The sequence below is a fragment of the Eumetopias jubatus genome, unplaced genomic scaffold (genome assembly GCF_037043125.1).
Source record: "Eumetopias jubatus isolate StellerSeaLion01/CBP00866 unplaced genomic scaffold, mEumJub1_p1.0 scaffold_7, whole genome shotgun sequence".
In the NCBI taxonomy this organism is placed as follows: Eukaryota; Metazoa; Chordata; class Mammalia; order Carnivora; family Otariidae; genus Eumetopias; species Eumetopias jubatus.
This window is the reverse complement of record NW_028274813.1, coordinates 114,539,613-114,556,322: the sequence shown is the minus strand read 5'-3', so window position 1 is coordinate 114,556,322 and position 16,710 is coordinate 114,539,613. Positions and strand designations below refer to the sequence as shown.

At 53.3% G+C, this 16,710-nt stretch overlaps 1 protein-coding gene across 1 annotated transcript in view; it reads right to left on the bottom strand.

Moving 5' to 3' along the window:
- The window catches only part of LINGO1 (leucine rich repeat and Ig domain containing 1), a 75,581-nt gene extending 63,901 nt beyond the window's left edge, over positions 1-11,680 (bottom strand). The window contains exon 1 of the mRNA XM_088024901.1: positions 11,560-11,680. The gene's annotated coding sequence lies outside the window, so the exon portion shown is untranslated. The remainder of the gene's footprint in view (positions 1-11,559) is intronic.
- Between the last annotated feature and the right edge of the window lie 5,030 nt (positions 11,681-16,710).

The following is a 16,710-nucleotide window of genomic DNA, read 5'->3' as shown; positions in this document are numbered from 1 at the left end:
GGAATCAGACCCCACAGTTGTAATCAGTACACTCTATGGCCCACAGCGGCCACATTTGCTGAAGGAATGAAAGCCTGGAAGGAAGACAGTATCTTCCAGCTCTCTCTCATGGCAAGGGTATGCTCTTGGGCTTGGGCTCATGTCCAGTGTGCCATAGACGGAGTGTTTGTGTCCCCTTCACCCCAATTTCATATGTTGAAACCGAAGCCCAGTATAATGGTATTTGGCAGTGAGGCTTTGAGGGGAGGGATTAGGTCATGAAGGTCTCATGAGTCTCATGAATGGGATTAACACCCTTACAAAAGGGACCCCAGAGAGCTCCCTTGTGCCTTGTGCCTTGTGCCATATAAGGACACCATAAAAAGATGGCCGTCTATGAACCAGGAAATGAGCCCCCACTAGACACCAAATCTGCCAGCATCTTGATCTCAGACTTCCCGGCCTCCAGAACTGTGAGAAATAAACTTCTCTTGTTTATAAGCCACCCAGTCTGTGGTATTTTGTTAGAGCAGCCCAAACGGACTAGACACAATGGCTTCTGGAAGTCTCCTCTTGGATTTTCTCCCTCCAAAACTGAACTCATCCTCACTCTCATTCCTGCTTCTCCTCTTGAGAAATTCATTTTTTGGGATGGTGTTGGTATTGAAAGCAGTCAATGGGGTAAGGGGGGGAGAGGCGGAGTCAAACCTAGAGCCTGGTGGGTGGAGGCCCTGGACCCGGGCCTGCCATGGGGCTTATTTATCCGTAGGGACTCTTCCTCAAAGCTTTTCCCATCAGGCTCTCCCAGACACCCTGGGCTTCCCCAGCCTTAGCCACCTCAGGTGGAAAGAATGAACAGCAAGTCAGGGCCTTGGCTCTTCTGAAACCCTGGCTCTGAGAGGGGTCCCACAACACCCACTGTACAGAAGATTTTACTGGTCGCTGAATGTCTGGGCACATTTCCTCCACACCCTCCTCATCCCAGTATGATGTGCCCCCTTTCCTCAGCCCCCTTACAGTTAATGGAGGCTATAGGAGAATTTCTGGCCAACGGGTTGTAAACAAAAGTGATGTGTGTCACTGCTGGGCCAAGGCATTTAAGAGCAGAGTGTGACTCTACCATTTTTTCTTCTTTGCCACAGTGACTGATGGAGACCACATGTTCCAGATGGGGCAGCTACAAGATGGTGGAGCTTCTGTCAGCCCGGGTCCCTGGATGTCTGTATGGACCAGAGTCTGCCACCCTCCCTACTTCCCACATTGGACAAGTAATGTGAGGTCATACTGTAAATAAAGGAAGAAAGGATATGGGAACCTTTGTTGTACTAAATCCCTGAGAGTTCCCAGAGAAGCTGTTGTGCAGCACAACTCTGCCTACCCTACTGCATCCCCACTGGCCACTTGGGGCACGTGACCTTGCCGTATTTGGTTTGAGAGCGTATTTGGATGACTTTCTGAGTGAGAGAACCAAGCTCCATTTGGGAGCCCTAAATAACTAGGATTTCGGTGGGGGACAGAAATATGTCAATCCCCAAACTCAAGGGTTCCCTATCGACAAGGGAAAGGGGGGAGTTTCAGGCCCTGTAGCAGGATCATCACCGGGACAATTCTCACCTGGAGAAGGGAGGTGTGAGCAGATGCAAGTGACAGCATCTCCATGACAGTTGAGGCCTTGGCCTACGTTCAAGGGCTTGAATTTGACTTTAGAACAAAGGCTGGGGCATCCTCAGAGCTTTACCCCTGGCTCAGGTCTGGGATCAGCTTTGGAAAGGCCCTGGGGCCCCCTACTTGTCTGCCCTGGATTAACAGCTGGGGGCTGGGGGACTCCAACAGGGCTTGGAGCCACAAATGAGAGCAAGCAGCAAGCTGAATTATACATTTATATTTTGAACTTAACTGGCACTTTACTTCGGCAATTATCGCCTTAAATGTTGTGTGTTCCTGTGGGACAATAAAGGGAACAGGGAGAAGAGGCAGCCCCTCAAGATAACAGCAGGCTCTGGCAGGCGACCCAAGAGGAAAGCCCCTAATGTCCATGAATGCCCCTGTGATTCCTCGTTCTTTCCAAGAAGTAAGATTTGGCTGTAGTGGATTATACTGCCTCCCCTTCACCCCCTCCTGAAAAAAAAAAAAAAAAGAGTAGCATACAGCTTCCTTGTGGCTGCTAGAAAGACTTCTATTGTAAGGGCAAACTTGAAAAGTTTCTTATGTATGAGTGCTGATGCTGGTGTCAGTACTTGTTTACGAGCATCCAAAGGCTCGTCTGGCTTTGAACTTGGGCCAGGTTAGCTGGAAGTCAGAGCGTGGTGCAGCACCCTGCAGAGGTCCTGGGATATACTGGGGAAAGGTATACTGGTATACTGGGGAAAGGGGGCTTGGGTTGGAGGTGGGGGGAGATGTTGAAGAAACCCCTGGGACAAAGCCAAGCTTGGTGGAACCTGGGGACCCTGGAGACCCAGGGACCAGGCTTCCCAAAAGCAGTCATAAAGAATCCTCTCTTAGAGGCTTTGGGGTAGGGGGGTCTGCTGTGTAATTGGGTGTAACTGTCCCCTGGGAAGCACTGAAGCAAGGTCAGCCACCCTTTGGGTTAAAAATAAACAGGTGTGACTGATAACCGTGCAACTGAAAACAAAATCCTGCAAGCAACAGGCAATAACTGCTCCATTCTTTAACACCAGGATTTATTTACCTGGGAGTTTATTTTGATGATGAGAAATCCATAATGGTGAGTTTGGTGATTTCGGTGAGAAATTTTTAACTGGGTGCAGACCTGAGGTTTTAACCCAGTTTGAGCACCTTGCACGGACCCTCACAGCCATGGGATTTGCTTGGATATGCTAATGGGAAGAAACTGCACAGAATCTGCTGTACTTTCTGTTTTTGTTTCCTATGGGCAAGTTTCCTGGCCAACGATGCTGCGAATGACTCATCCCACGGTCAGGGATCCAGTGATGGCTGTGGCTAGAGGGGAGAGTTGCCTGGGCTGGGGTCAGCTCAGACCCCCCGCCGAAAGTACACCTGAGCATCTCCACTCAGGGAGGAAGGAGTTTTAGATCTGGCTGTTATGGTCTGGTTCTCAGAGACCAGATAATGTTGGGATGAGTGCATGGGCTTGCAGAAAAGTCTGGTTCTCAGAGACCAGATAATGTTGGGATGAGTGCACGGGCTTGCAGAAAAGTCTGGTTCTCAGAGACCAGATAATGTTGGGATGAGTGCATGGGCTTGCAGAAAAGTCTGGTTCTCAGAGACCAGATAATGTTGGGATGAGTGCACGGGCTTGCAGAAAAGTCTGGTTCTCAGAGACCAGATAATGTTGGGATGAGTGCACGGGCTTGCAGAAAAGTCTGGTTCTCAGAGACCAGATAATGTTGGGATGAGTGCACGGGCTTGCAGAAAATGCCCAACTAGACCTGCCTGGGGGAGGACCCCCTGAGTGCAACCTGAATCGTTCTCCCCTGAATGCTTCTTGCTGACTGACTGGGCTTTAATTCACTGCCTGCCGAGGGCTTGGGGGCTGAAAACAGAGGACAGAGGTTCAAAGGCAAGTGTTGGACAAAGTTCCTGCAGGGAATTGAGGAAGAGCTGGCCCAGGGGTGAGGTGACAGGTGGAGGGAAGATGGAGGGGAAGGAGAAGGGAAAGAGGCACAGACACAGGTGAAGGTGAACGCCTTGCCATCATCGTCATCAGACCCATCACAGAGAGCATCCAAGGAGACCTCATGGGCTAAGCACTTCCTAGGCGCTAACACATTTAATCTCCATGAACATCTTGCGAGGCGGGTACCGTGATTCTCTACATTTTCAGAATGGGGAAACTGAGGCACAGACAGGTGAAGTAACGCCTTGTAAGGAATGGGGCTGCATGTCCAACCCAGGCAGTGTGGTTCCTGCACTTGTCCTAAGAGTCCCTGGTGAAACCGGGTTGGTCAGGTTAGAAGTGAATGAAGGTTCCTCCACGCTGTTGGTGGCAATTCTGTCTGGGTGGGTCAGATCTAAGATGTCGAAAAAAATCCCCTTTTTGTCACTTACTGCTGTGTCACCTTGAGCAAGTTACTTAACCTCTCTGAGTCTGGTTCCTTGTCCGTAAGACATACTTCATACAGTAGTCGAGATTACAGAGTGTGCATGCGTGGTGCCGCATACAGTACCTGGCGGGGAACAGACACTCCACACCCCCTCCCCTCCGTGCAGCCACAGTACAGATGGCCCATCTCCAGAACCTGAAGCATGTACGTGCATGCACACATGTACTCCTCTGTGCTGTGTCCCTGCTCAGGTGAACACTCACATTCACCTGCATGCATTTCCCTCCCTAATCCTGTCCCCAACTCAGGGTGGTGGGGGCACCGCCACGCAGTCTCCTAGCCACACACCCAGGCGTTGCTCCGAAGTCCTTTCTCTCTCCCTCTCTCATCCTCACATCCTATCACCATGGGCAGCCAATCCTTGAGTATTTCCCAAACTCACCTTGTCCCTAATTTTCCCCTGCCCGCCCCCCTGCCCCAGCGCAAAGGTCTCAGCTGCTTCCTATCTTCCGGCTTGCCTTGCTGTCCCCCTCTGCCCGCCCTCTGCACAGTGGCAATCAGAGCAACCTTTCCCAGTTCCCAATCTGGTCTCCGCTTAAAACCCTTCCAGGAAGCCTGGCCAAGCAGGATGTGAAACTCAGAAGCTCTGAGGAGAAGTCTGACAGATTTGACCAAATAAAGATCTAAAGCCTCTATATGGCCAAAGAGACCATAAACCAAGTTAAAAAGACAAACAGCAGACTAGGGAAAACATTTCCAACACACACCTCAGACAGAAAGTTTGAAAATTCCTAATATACTAAAAGCTCCTTTATATCAATAAGAAAAAGGAAAAAAAGAAAAAGAAAAATGGGCAAAGATATGAACAGTCAATTCACAGAGGAGGAAATACAAAAGGTCCACAACCGCATGAGAAGATGCTCAGCCTCGCTGCGGAGAAGGCAAGTGAGTGTTGAAACCACAGCAAGACATTTTCCTGGACGAGCACAAATTAGAAAGCTTGATAATGTTCAGTGCGGAGGATGGTGTGGGGAAATGGCCAGCCACAGATACCGAGGGTGGGAGCGTAAACTGGCCAAACCTTTTGGAAGAGCACTGTGGCGGTACCTATCAAAATGTAATAAACGTACCCTTCAGCCAGGCAATTCCATGTCTAGAAATCCATCCTACACAAATGCTTACACGTGTCAGCAAGATATATATACAAGGATGGTCACTGAAGCGTCATTTGTAAGAGTGAAAGATTGAAGACAACCTAAATATTCCATCAGCCCAGGACTAGTTACATAAATTACACTCCGGCCAAATAAGGGAATATTAGGCAACCATTAAAAGGGACACCACTGATCTGTGTGCCGTGACACTGACAGATGCCCACAACACACTGGAAGGTGAAAAAGGGAAGTTGTAGCGTAATGTGCATAATATGACTGTATTTCTTTTTTTTATAAAGTAATATACAGGGGCACCTGGCTGACTCAGTCACTGGAGCATGTGACTCTTGATCTTGGGGTTGTGGATTCGAGCCCCACATTGGGTGTAGAGATTACTAAAAAAAGAAAAAAATCTTAAAAAAAATTAATATACAACAAATATGTTTATAAGGCACAGAAAAAAGTTCTGGAAGGAGGCACCAGACCAACAACTGTGAGATCTTGGCAGAACGATTTAAGGGCAAAGAGGGAACTTCCATACTTAACAGGGCACATGTCTACTATTTCGATGTTTTTGCATGAGCAAATACTAAAAAAGAAAAAATACCCCATTCCATGGCCCCTCACAGGCTGCAGGGCAAATTCCTCAGTGTGGTTCCCAAGGTCCCTCAGGACACAGCCCTTGTGTGCCACCAGCCTGGGATCTCCCCTTGACCTGTTCTTAAGTCTAGACACAGCCGGAACCCTTGCATGTCCCCCAAACTGCCTCTGGATCTTCGTCTGTGTGGTTCCCTCTCCTCAGCATGTCCTTCCCTGCCTCTGGGCCTCGTCTTTCAAGTTGCTGCTCATATGTCACCACCTTCTGGAAACTCTCCCTCAACACTCTGCCTTCAGGCCCCCTCACATGGCCACCGTGACGACCGACGGTCAGGGAGCCATACTGTGTATCTGTGTCTTTACTGTGTGCTTTCCCCTGTGTTGACTGCTCTGGTCCTCAGAGCAACCCTAGGTAGGTTTGTCATCACCTCATTGAACAGATGAGGAAACTGAGGCACAGAGAAATTCCAGTCATCGGCAGAGCCAGTGAGTAGAGCCGGGGAGAGTGCCCATGGAGCCCTCCACCAAGCACTGGACTTGCCTTGTTCTTGCCCTCCACAACCTGGGCCCAGGGAAGTCCTCTGGGGCCACCAGCCGGCCCCCCAACCTCACCAGCCAGGGCTCCAGTGAGCATCTGGCCAGCCGCGGGGCTGGGACCAGGGCTGTGAGGGGCTCGTGGGTCCAGGACTGCCGAGGAAAGGGTCGAGTTTGCAGAGGTGCGGCCCCTCCCAAAGCAAGGCCCCTGCTACCTCCTGGGCACCTAGTGTGTGCCAGGCCCTGGGGGTACCTAGCCTGGGAAGCCGGGGCCCCACCTTCCACATAGCTACCAAGTCAGACACAGGAAAGCCAGGAGGCTCGGGGGGCGGGGGCAGGAAAGAGCTGTAGGACGGTGCTCAGGGAGGGTGGTGGGTGACTTCTGACTGCAGTGACAGCAGACAGGGTGTCTCCATGAAGGAAGTGGCATTTGGGCCCAGCCTGGAAAGATGAAGGGGGTTTGGGCAGATGGAGTTGGGGAGGGGAACTCCAGGGGGCTGGAACAGCTTGAACGAGGGCCTGGGGGTGGGAAAGCGTGGGGCGGGCTGGGGAAGAGTCACTGGTTCTGGCTGGAGGACACAGCGAGGAGGGAGGAGGGATGTGGCAGTGGATGGGGAGGGAGGTGGGGGGAGGCTTGGAGAGACGGAGGGAGGGGGAGCTGCCCGGAAGCAAGAGGTGCTAATCTGGAGGGGTGGCTTGGCCTAGGATTTGAGCTTGTCAGGCAAGCTTCACCTTTGCACTTAGCGGTGTGAGTTGGGCCTAGTTCCTGACCTTGCTTGCTTCCTTCACCTGGATAAGCACCTTCCCAGACTGCTGAGGATTCAGTGAGACAGTGGTTTAGGGAGGGGGAGCATGGTGCCTGAGGACAGAGGGCTGGCTCCCTGGGGCCATCTCCTGTGGAGTGTGAACTTGTGTGTGCGCAGGGCCACAGAAAGTGTCCAAGTGCCATCCTGTGTTTACATTCGAGATAATGTGACTTCAGACCCTTTAACCTTAAAGACAGATGAGAGGCAGAGCCCCACGATCTTGACGATTTCCCCATGTGAGTGGTGGGTGGGCAGGCTGGGTGGTTTCTCTAGGCCTGGGTTTTCAGAAAGGAAAGAAGAAAGGAAATGGGGAAGAAGAAGAATCGGGAGGAATCCAGTGGAGTCAGGAGAGGGGAGGGGCAGGGATGAAGACAGCAGGAGAGCCTCGTGCCTGGGGCTCATCCCCTCCCTAGCTGGGACCCTCCGTTTCCCTCACTCCTCACGCCCCAGATGCCAGTCTGACGGGCCCAGCCAGGTAGGGGTGGAGGAGTCAGAAGCGGAGGCCTCCTGCCCCCCAGGGCAAGTCCATTCCCGGGCAGATGCACAGGAACAGCAGTGAGCCCGGCCTGGAGGCCCGAAAGCTCTGGGAACTCGCCCCACCAGGCTAGTGCGGGCTCAGCACCTCTTTCCTCTTGGATGAGATGGGTAAAACTGCTTGCCTTGTAAGGTAACGTTATCGGCCCAGTGCCCCGTACTCCGTCAACCCTTTCCACAAGAGGCCCTTGGTTCACCAGGAGCTTAGGGTGGCCTGGGGGCGTCCCAGCCAGTTCTCGTAGGGACAACTGCTCACCCAAGGCCCCTGCAGCCACCGCCATGGGCACCATCCTCCTCACCTCTGGCAGACCAGTCTCAGCCTCCCCCAGGGGCCCCGCTTTCAGCCCCTCTCCCCCACCTGCCATTGGAGGAAGCTCTTAGTGTGGATCCAGAGCCCCCAGCCCTCTGGGTCTCCCCCACCTCAGCTCTGATCACTCGGTGCCTGTTTGCTTGTCACCTCCCCCACCAGCCTTGTGGGCAGGGATCTGACTCATCTTGGCCATTCCAGAGACAAGTGTGGGGCCTGGCACAGGAATCCTGCCCACAGGCAAGAGAGCTGGCAGTGAGGATGGACACACAGGGCTGCTCACCCTTCCCACCCCAGCACTCGTTAGTTACTCTGTTTGCAAATCCATGACAATGCTGGGCTAAGTGTGGGGCTGGGGTCAGGGCTCCTCTAGGACTGGGATCAAGGTTCAGTCTGTCCAGGATCAAGGCTCAGTGTGGGGGTAGGGTCAGGTCTCACTAAAGGAAGTTTTCTGCCTCCCCACCATGAAAGACTCAGGACTCTCCTCAGCCTTACCACCCACTGCTTGAAAACATGTTCTGCCCCTCGGGTACAGGGGCCTGTCTTCTGGGTCCTCATTATGCCCACCTTCTACCCTGGCACGGCCCGTCCTATGCTCTACCTCACACAGCTATGCTGGGATTCCCATATTCCCTTTACCCCAGCCCCCACCTGACCCCAGCAAAAGTGGCCCAAGGCAGGAAGTACTTCCTTGCAGTCCTAACTGGCCTTCGGAAATGTAGCAAGGATCCGTCCTTCTGGCACGGATGCATTCCCAAGTAAAGGAGGAGTGGTTTGCGGGTTATCTCAGATTTCTTGATTATCCACCCCACGGCCCTCACTCCATTAGCCCAGATAGAGCCAACGGAGGTAAAGCCAGGTCTGGCTGAACATGCAGGTAAAGGTGTCCACTGGCCCATGCAATGAGATGTGATACCCAAAATGCCCCCACCACTCGCAGGGCCTGAAATCCCTCCACCGTGCTCCTTGCTTTAAGCCCCTCTCTGAAACCTCTGTTCTGGGTCAGTGTTCAGCTCTGAGTGTGGGGAATGTTGGATCCCTCAGCCCCGGGAGACTCAGGCCTAGCCCAGTCCAGGCTCTCGCAGCTCGGAAATGGGGGCTGCACCAGGGGCTGCCCTGGGTGGGCAGCAGAACCAGGCTTACTTCCAAGAACGGGGGCTGCACCCACCCTTCACCCCCACCCACGCAGCCAAGCCCTCCACCATCTCTGTTTGCTGCTCTCAAACAGAGGGTCAAGCTGGTTTGCTGGCAAGACACATGGTTCTCATTTTAATTAATTAAAGAAAAATCTAATCACTGCATTAAACTTCTCATTACTCCACTTGAATACCCGTTAAGTAAATTTAATTATCAGAGGATTGGGTTTCCCAGCCTCTTTCATTAGCTTCTGATAAGATGAAAAGGGGGGAAGGAGAAAGTTGGGAAGCAGAACAATGTCCTTCCTGACCCACGGAGGGCAGGGTGGGCACCGTACCAGGGCTGCCATGGTCAAGCTTGGGTGTCTCCCCGGGGACAGGTTCAGCCCAGGGCCTTGGGGGAGACCCTCCCTCTCCAGCTGCCCTTAGGAAGGGGAAAGCCTCGCACTTGGCTGAATGCTTTAACCAAGGCCAGTCTTGGTTATTTATAATTTATACCCCACCACCTTCTAAAAGAGTTTGAGGCTGCTGAGAAGAGCACAGGCTGAAAAATAAGAAAAGAAATCAGAAGAAGAAAAAAATGAGAGAGAAGAAGCCAGAGGTAAGGCCACTGAGCAACTGTACGCCAGCATTCTGAGCACTTTCTAGACATGGGCCACAAACCAGCTATGAGCTTCCTAGCAACCAAGGCAAAGAGAGCAACACACTTTGGCACTGCTGCTGGAACCCCCAGAGTATTCATGAGGGAGTGCACACTGGACCTTGGCCTCTCCATCTGTAAAAAGGGTGGAGCTGGAGGAAGGACTACAGGAGAGCAAGTTGGGGGGAGCAGTGAGCAGAGGCTTCCTGGAGAGCGAGGGACCCACACAGGCCCTAAAGAGAGGATGGGGTAGAGAGCAAGAAAGGGCATAGCAGGTGGGGGAATCGCATGGCTGAGGTTGAAGGGAAAAACAAACAATTAGAGGGGAAGAGGCCGGGGGCAGAGGGAGGACAAGGAGGCCTGGGGTGGAAAAAGCTTCTCGAAAGGAGGGGATGAAGGTCCACGCCATCACCAGACCCCAGGGTGGAAGGGACTGGCCCTGCCGGCTGGGGCAGAAGGAGCCAAAGCCAGAGGAGGCAGCAGGACAGGGGGCTCCAGGACGGGCCAGGTCGGGGACACGGGTCCCACCTTCCTATACTAGATGGTGCCTGCCCAGAGCCCCTCCCCGGTCGCTGGGAGTGTGGGCTGCTTCAGCTCACGGCACCCCCTTTTCCAGAGAACTGCCCTCTGCCAACGGGGGCCACTACAGGACCACAGGCACGGCCCACAGTCAGTGACTGATTGATACAGGGGTACAAAAGCCCAGCCACCCCGTGTGGGCGGCAAGTCTATGGTGTCAACTCTACTCCAGGGCCCCCGGGGCCAGCCCAAGCCTAGACTTTCCCTGAGACCATGATCTCCCTCACTCCGGGGCTCTCATTCCTGCGCCGATTTCTTCTCTTCCTCCCTTCTCCCAAGAGCCCATGCTCCGTAAGTCTCATGTTCACAAATCCTTGTCTCAGACTTTGCTTCTAGGAATCCTGACTGACAATTCTCGCTCTGCAGCTCCTTCCACATTTAAGAAAACAGGGTGTTCCAAACTCCCCGGGAGGGAAATGGAAGGGGAAGAGAAGCAGGATTTACGGAGTACCTGCTAGATGCCCATGCTTCCCATAAATCATTTCAAGTAGCTCTGATAGCACCCTTATCAGGGGTTCATCATCAGATAAGGGAACTGAGGCTCAGAGAGGCAAAGGGATTTGCCCAAGGACACACCACACATCTGCATCTATCTGGGACTGCCTTCAAGCTGTCCAAGCTGGACAGACTCCACCGATCATTTGTCACTTGTCTCCCTCAGTTGGGGGTAACTCCTTCCACCAGCTAGACCCCAAGCTTCCTTTGGGAAACACCCTCCCCTCATTCCTGGTCACATGGCTGGGGAAGGACAGACCCTGGCCCCCAGCCCCTTTATGTTTCTAGGACCTGTGGACCCAGTTAAAGGGTCAGGACAATCCAAACAAGGATCCAATAGGGCCCAAGAGATCAACCCCAGGACTTTTATTTGTTCTATCAAGAAAGCAGAATTTGTCTCCAACCCTGACCCCAGATTTAAACCTGGAAGCATGTTGCCCCAGAAACTGTTGGCTGACATCTTGTGACCAAGTCATGTGAAATGCTCCTAGGAGTGGAGGTGAAGCATAGAAATACAGACAGAAAACAGGTCCTGGTCACATTGTTCGAATCACTGGATCAAACCCTGCCTGAAGCCCAACCTACCTCTGGACCCTTCAGTTACATGAGCCGATAATTTTATTTTATTTAAACAGGTTTTTTGCTACTTGCGACCAAGGGGATTCTGACAGACACAGTGTTCAGAAAGGTATTTTTCCTATTCCCAAGACCAAGAAGGCCCAGCTGAGGATCCCCAGGGGCCAGGGAGTGAGTAGAGTGGGGATGCCACCTACCGTGACTGCTACTGTGCCCCTCTGAGTCCTGAAGCTTGAGGAGTCCCCAGGCTGGGGTGAGGAGTGGGTTTGGAAGTTGGTCCAGGAGCTGCACAGGGACAGAGCCCTGTAGATGCAGGTGGGGGGCTGTGTGGCCTCACAGACTCAGGGCAGCCAGGACATGGCCATGGGATCCCTGGAAAACAGGAGAAACAAGAGTGAGCAGTGGGGTTTATAGGGGCACAGAGGGGCCCATGGGCGTGGGGGTAGGGCAGAAGGCAGCTACACTTCAGCAAAGGTGAGAGCCAAGTTTCTCTTCATTTCCTCATACCTCGCCTCGTATTTCCCCTATTCACTATACCCTGCCCCCACCCCGTACCTCTCCCTCCCCCTGTGACACCTCCGGGCTGCAGAAAAGCAACTGTGGGAGGGAGGGGCTCCCTCTGACAGGAAGGGAGAGGTGGGGGACAGGCGTGGCCAGAATCCCTGGGTAGCCAGCGCGTGTGTGCCTACTGCTGGGGAGAGAAGCAGCTTCACCCTCATGCTTGGGCTCACTTCTCATGGCTCCTCTCCCAGCAGGTGCCCAGAGCCGGCTTAGGGCCTGAGTAGGGCAAGATGAGCCAGGTGGCCATCTTCTCTGCTCCCTAGTCTAGACTTCTAAAAGAATCCCAAAGAGGACAATGCTTTCCCCGAGGGAACCAGTGACGTTTCAGGCGGGGGCAGAGAGCAACTCCGACTGCCCCCCAGCTGCCCTCCCACCTGAGGAATCAGGAGACCACCTACTCTGTCTTCATGCCAGCCTCCCCTGGGCACTGTCCCCGGCTGGGGCCACCCCTCTTGGGGCCCATACGCTTGCCCAGCTTCTCTCAGAGGCCACACTGAGACCTCTGGGGAGAGAAGCAGGCATGGATATTTCAGACTCTAGACGCTACCAGAGGTCCCGGCCTGTGTAAAGTCACGAAGCCTTGTTAGGCCCTTAATGAGTCCTCTGAGCTCAGGGCTGCCGGCCTTCTTCTTGGTTCCATAAGAAGACATGATGACAGAGATCCTGAACCACAGCACATTAGGGCTGATTGGATTTCTGGAAATGTCTCTTGACCAGCAACAGTCCCACAGAGCTTTCTGCAGTGAAGGGAACGTTCTATACCTGTGCTGCCCAGTGTGGTAGCCACTAGCCACGACTGGATTCAGAAACGTGGACAGTGTGACTAAGAAACTGATTTCAAAATTTTTATCTAATTACTTTATATTTAAATCAAAACAGCCACAGGTGGCTAGTGGCAAACAGAGGAGACAGTGCAGCTCTGGACCAAGCCTTGCCCAGCCCCTCGCCACAGCACACGAGGAAAACGGAGGTCCACAGAGAGGAATGGATTTGCTCAAGGTCAGACAGACAGAGTGTGTGACAGAGACACAAAGGCCAAAGCAGGACCTTGTTCCTCCGGCTCCTAGTGCCACTGCCCGCCCCACGGTGGCCTCATGCCCTCCCACCACATTCGGCCCCGTCACACTAGATGCCCTGCCTTCCCCACCATGCTCAGGGCTCACACTGCGCGTCTCGCTGCCGCCCCCCCCCCCAAGCAGGCTATCAGGACACCTTGGAAGGGACCCACCTCTCCCAGCCACTGCCGCTGGCCCATCCCTCCGTCCTCCCGACAAAGCAGCCTCAACCAATGTCCCTGAAGTTGCCTGGGGAAATCATCCATCAGAGGGAAGTGCTCCGGGCACACAGATGTTCATGCAAGGGTCATTTATAACAGCAAGATACCGGAAGCTGCCCGACCATCCCACAACAGAGATGACAAAGTGCATCGGGACACCTCCACTCGAAGGACTATTACACAGCCGTCAACAGTGATAACCATGAGCTCTAATGACATTGAGCAAGAAAACGGAGAAGATGGGTGGGGGCAGGGCAGGCGGCAGCGGTGGCCGGGGCCCCACACGCACTGAGCCCCGCACAGCCATGACCCCCCCGCCCCATGCCGCAGCGTCGTGGGGGGCTGATGACATAACCACTTTACAGATGGACGAGCGGAGTCCAGAGAAGCCACGCGTGCTCCTGGTTACAGGGGGAGTAAGGGCAGAGTCGGGGCCTGCGCTCTCGCTTTCTGACCCTCAGGCCAGACTTCCACGGAGGCCTCTTCTTGCCATGATGGCAACATCATGGGTGCCCCTTCCTTTCTATTTATTTACTCCTCTTATTTAACAAACACATACAAAGTGCCCGGCACCTTTCACAGTGCTTTCTAGATGTTGACTTGTGTAATCTGCACAAGAACTATAAGATGGAGCAATTACGATGCCCTGATTTTTTTTTTTTTTTTTTTGGATGAGGAAAGCAAGGTATAGAGATGAAGCCACTTGTCTAAGGTCAAGAGCCCCCTGGACACCCTGCACGTTTGGCAAGGTTCCAGCATTGTCTTCACAGGAAAAGGGCAAGGAGACAGGGAAGGAACAGTTGTTGCCTTGGGTGGGTGAAAACAAGTGTGTGTGTGTGTGTGTGTGTGTGTGTTTTCCCTTTTAAATTTCATAAAAATTCTTTTTATGGCAATTGAAAGAAAAAAGTTCAAGAAATAAAATAAATGTCTCAAAATCTGTCTTTAAAAAACAAGCACACACACACAAAATGAAAACATATCAAGGTCAAGCTCCTGATGCTTCCAAGAGACCTCCACTGTGAACATAATCCACCTCCCAGAAGCAAAGTTCCTGTCTCCAGGCTTTTCTGCTCACTTCCTGTCGCCCTGGCCACTCCCTCCTGCCTGGGCGAGATCCTCACCTCAGAGGTCAGTGGGGAGCGGCCCTGGGTGGAGGCAGACTTCAATAAACGCCTCCTGGCCCCTCTGCACAGCGCCGTGGGCCAGTGGGCCTGCTGCCTGTGGGGTCCAGCCACTGGCAAGGGCTGACCTCGAGAGGCCATGGCATCCGGGCCTCTGCCTCCAGCCCCAGCCAACCCCACTCCACAGGTGGAGAGACTGAGGCCTAAGGGGTGAAAGACCTCAGCAGAGGTTACACTGCTACCGAACAGCGAGACAGGTACGTGCCTACACACACGTGTGACCCATATGTTCATGCATGCCGTGCTTCAGGTTCATGGCCAGCCCTCTCAATGAAGGAGCAGATGATTCCCAGGTTACCCACATATACTCTCACACACACAATCGTTACATCATCAACGATATGCTACCATATCCACAATTGTATAATTTGCTCTTTCTCCTTTACACGTTTCTGCGTTTTCATTTTTTCTCCACATCTTGTTGAGCCTTTACTATATGCTAGGCATATTATAGATGCTGAGAATTCAGTGGGCTACAAAACAGACAAATCTGATGCTCTCGTGGGGAGGGGGGGTACAGATGATTAGCAAATAAACAAGGAAGTTAACTGCAAAGAGCAACAAGTACAATTAAGATAATCAAACCAGGTAACAGGAGAGAGAGGTCCTGGGGTGGGGCTAGCTGGTGGGTCAGGGAAGGTCTCTGTGCAGATGCCATACCCGAATTCACACCTAGAAGATAAGGAACCAGTCTCACCTTGAGCCAGAGGAGGAGAGCAGAGGCGGGTGGGAGGCCGGTGTTTCTGGGGCCTGGCAGGAGGTGGGCAGAGGTGAGAACAACTGTGAGAAATGAGGCCGCAGAGGAAGGACGGGGCCTTGGGGCCAAGGTCAGGGCCTTGGGCTTCGCCTCCCGGGTGATGAAAAGTCACTAGGGAAGGGCTGTGAGGTCTTCTTCACTGTGAAAAGTTCCCTGGGGCTGCTGAGTGGAGGCTGGATTTAAAGGAGCGGGCACGGGAGCAAGGGCCCAGTGGGTTGGCTGCCGCAGCTGCCAACACACAGCGACAAGTCTGGGCCCAGGTGAGGGAGGACTAGACGGATTCAGGGTGCGTGCGGGAGCAGGGCCAGCTCCTCCGAAGTTGGCGGGTGAGCTGGATGTGAGGGAGTGGGGGTAAGAAAAGGAAACACGGATGACTCTTATCTCCCACCGCACACATGCCCTGCTTTTACCACCCCCCCATACGATTTGCACGATTGGCACAGATGAGCAAATACCACCCCCCACACCGAGGCTCATGTGCCCCTGAGGCATCTTACTCCCAGAGCCCCTGCTCCGTTCCCTGTCCTGTGTGTGGTGCGTGAGGAGGAGCAAGACCGGGTCCCGCCCTCAGGTTGACAAGACTGTCCGAAAAGGCAGGATAGGAGGGGGTTTCGGGGGCTGGCCCAGAGCCGGCCCCCAGCTGGCTGCACCTGTGAGCAGTGAGGTTGGGGAAAAGCCAGCTTCAGAGCCCTTGCACCAGCCCCTGCTAGCCCCCCTGCTAGCCGTGGGACCCTGGGGAAGTTCTTCCACGTCCCCGGACGCGCTCAGCCCCCTCGTCTCCCGAGTGGCAACCACCATCCTCCCACATAAGGCTGTGATGAAGGGTCAGTGAAATGAGACATGTCAAGAACTGGCATTTGTAAATATTAGCATCCTTCCCCTTTTGTTTTCAAAAGGGAGCCAAAAAAGCCAATTCGGGCTTAGACCGGTAAGCTTGCCATCCATTCTAATAAGAAATTCTAGAAGTGCTGCACAGAACAAAAAGAAAATGGCAAGTTTGAGTTCACTTACCAAAGAATCTTGCAGGATAACTACACGTCCCCTCTTGGCTGTTTGAAAGGATGACATGCATGTACGATGACATGCATGTAGGAGACAGAAAGCTCACTCAGTGGTTAGCTAAATAACCATGTCCAAGAATGTGGGAGAGTGGGTCACAGTGGCTCTTGGGGGAGGACTCGGCCCTGGCCGTGGCAGGGCCAGTCCTTGGCCCTGCCCGGAACAACTTTTTTGGCAGAGACTAGGATGAAACCTTGAAGGTAGGTCCAGCCTGTGAGGGGTCAACTAGGGAGGCAGGGTCCCCTGTTCAAGGCCTTCCATGCACCCTAGGAATGGGCCACAGTATATAAAAGAGAGCTACCAGAACCTGGGTAAGCTGAGTAGCTCCAAGAACCACTATACAGAGAGGCCAGGGACTCTGGTCATGGACTCTGTGGAGCCTGGTGGCCAGGAGACAGAGAGGTTAGGTAAGCCAGTTGCTTCAGCTCTGGAGACAGTGCACCTACTTCCAGAAAGCCATGCCCAGGCATCTGTGTGCCTGTCTAGAAGGTATTTGATAACGTGAAATCTGCCC